The sequence below is a fragment of the Rhinichthys klamathensis genome, unplaced genomic scaffold (assembly GCF_029890125.1).
Source record: "Rhinichthys klamathensis goyatoka isolate OS25496 unplaced genomic scaffold, OSU_Roscu_1.1 h1tg000197l_1, whole genome shotgun sequence".
NCBI lineage: Eukaryota > Metazoa > Chordata > Actinopteri > Cypriniformes > Leuciscidae > Rhinichthys > Rhinichthys klamathensis.
This window is the reverse complement of record NW_026606723.1, coordinates 610,509-613,500: the sequence shown is the minus strand read 5'-3', so window position 1 is coordinate 613,500 and position 2,992 is coordinate 610,509.

Genomic DNA, 2,992 nt, shown 5'->3' with positions numbered 1-2,992 from the left:
TTGCAAGAGCTCACCAAAATTGAACAGTTGAAGACTGGAAAAATGTTGCCTGGTCTGATGAGTCTCGATTTCTGTTGAGACATTCAGATGTTAGAGTCAGAATTTGGCGTAAACAGAATGAGAACATGGAACCATCATGCCTTGTTACCACTGTGCAGGCTGGTGGTGGTGGTGTAATGGTGTGGGGGATGTTTTCCTGGCACACTTTAGGCCCCTTAGTGCCAATTGGGCATCGTTTAAATGCCACGACCTACCTGAGCATTGTTTCTGACCATGTCCATCCCTTTATGGCCACCATGTACCCATCCTCTGATGGCTACTTCCACCATGTCACAAAGCTCTAATCATTTCAAATTGGTTTCTTGAACATGACAATGAGTTCACTGTACTAAAATGGCCTCCACAGTCACCAGATCTCAACCCAATAGAGCATCTTTGGGATGTGGTGGAACGGGAGATTCGCATCATGGATGTGCAGCCGACAAATCTGCGGCAACTGTGTGATGCCATCATGTCAATATGGACCAAACTCCCTGAGGAATGCTTCCAGCACCTTGTTGAATCTATGCCACGAAGAATTGAGGCAGTTCTGAAGGCAAAAGGGGGTCCAACCCGTTACTAGCATGGGGTACCTAATAAAGTGGCCGGTGAGTGTATATATATATATATATATATATATATATATATATTGTCATTGCATTCTTTCTTGTATATATATATAGCCTACATGTATATATATATATATATATATATATATATATATACACACACACACACGTATATATATATATATATATATATAGTATATATATACAAACAATCAAAATATAAATGAAAGCCAAAAGCACATTTTTAGTCATACCTGGAAACAAATCCTGGTCAAATGCTATATGGGCCAGTCTACAGAATTGGTTCAAAGTTACAGTTGGAAACATCTTGAAAAGAAAATAGTCTTTTCCCATAAATGTCTTATAAAGTATTATTTTTTAAAGTAGACCAATACAATAAAAATAAACCAGTCGCATTTCAAAGTCGCTCGCGAAATGACCGCCAGGTGGCGCAAAGGGACATTTATCAAAACGTAAGTGGGGCTAATGTCAATTAACAGTAAGGATGAAATTCTACAAGTTATGGTAATTTACAAATAAGCCTACAACAAACATTTATTTTTAAACAAATATTTTTAAATATGCAACATGCACGTTTAAACAACAAACAATACAATCTGAACCAGCGCTTCCTGTATTGAGACATGCAGCGCGTTTCAGTTACGATCCTGGTTCCAGTGGCCTTAATACATTCACGGCTTTTTAAAATGTCACAAAGCGTTTTGAGATGGTTTTGAATGAAATATTGAAGTTTATAATTGGTATTTTGGCACACCACGCCGAGTGGCTATGCATTATTCTAAAATCTGGCTTTATTCTGGCATGTTGAATTAGAGTTTGACAAACGCGGCGGCGCGTTCATTTGGATTTATTTTTCTCATAACAGCTAAAAGAACTTACTGCGTAATTGTTGGTCATACAGATAAGATATCATCTTTTAAAACTGTAAAAGGTCTACTTTTATTCATGTAGGCTAAAGTAGGCCTACACTCACAGGCTAACGACAAAACGTTTTCTCGCTCATGTGAGAAACAAACGTTTGGGCATTTCTCAGTGAGAAAATTCATAGCCGAGCGGTAGAACTTACGGTTCAATCATCAAGATGACACGGGTTCAAATCCCGATCAAACATGGTCTACTGTAAATTTTATATTTATTAATGCAGAGAGATTTGTCTAGCTCTAAAACTCTGTTACATCATACAGTTTTTTGCTTATATTTATAAAATAAAATTACCATGCATTTCCATTTTACACTAAGGAACAATAGTATCCAACAGAACGACGTTGCATCTGTACCAATCGTACGAGGCTACCAATCGTAATTTCAAAAGCAGTTCTGTAAAAAAAGTAATTTTACATATATAGCCTATATATATATATATATATATTTTTTTTTTATTAGGCCTATTATTATTATTATTTTGATTCCCTACAACCTAGAGTTTTTAAAAACATGGTTTTAAGTAAAGTGTGATTTGCCAGGAGGGACGGGGATTTCCTTCTGGTCTAAACATCCCTGCTTCTGCTGAATTATTTGAATCCCCACACCCCTCCCTCCACAGTAATCAATGCTATAGGCTACTTCACCAATAGACCATATCAAATATAAAATAGAGATATGCAACAAGCACGTTTAAACAACAACAAACAATAAAATCAAAACCAGCGTTTCAGTTGTTCATTAGTTCAAGTGGCCTTAATGCATGCACGGCTTTTCAAAATTTCACAAAGCGTTTTGAGATTATTTTGAATGAAATATTGAAGTTTATAATTAAGTGTTTTGGCAGACCACGCCGAGTGGCCCTGTGCATTTTTCTAAAGTCGGGTTTTATTCGAACTTTTGCTAACGACAAAAGTTTATCTGTCGTCTCTGTCTCCGGGAACTGCGCGTCACAAAAATGAACCGAAAGCCACTTCAGCTCAGTCACTATAAGAAATCGGCTCTGTCTAAAGCCTTTAAATGTCTAAATATTCAGGCTAATAAATGTTATCTGATTACCCAGCTAGCAGGGAACGTTCTCAGAACTTTGGCTAACATTCCCTACAAGTTTGGTTAATGTTTTAAAGAAAACATTTGAATGTAATGTTCAAAGAATGTTTTAAGGATGTTTTCTCATTTCAAATAATGTTCCTATAACGTTAAATGTAAACTAAGATATAACGTTTTAACTGTAACATTTTGAGGATGTTTTGGGAATGTTGTTGAGATAACAGATCATACAATGTTCTCAATAAAACATTGGTACAATGTTCCATAATAACAGAGGAGGAACATTATCAAATCAACGTTCGTAAAATGTTTTGAGGATATTATTGAGGCCTGAGATGATGGAGTGTTTTTTATAAAACGTTCTTGTAATGTGACATGTTAACACAACTAGA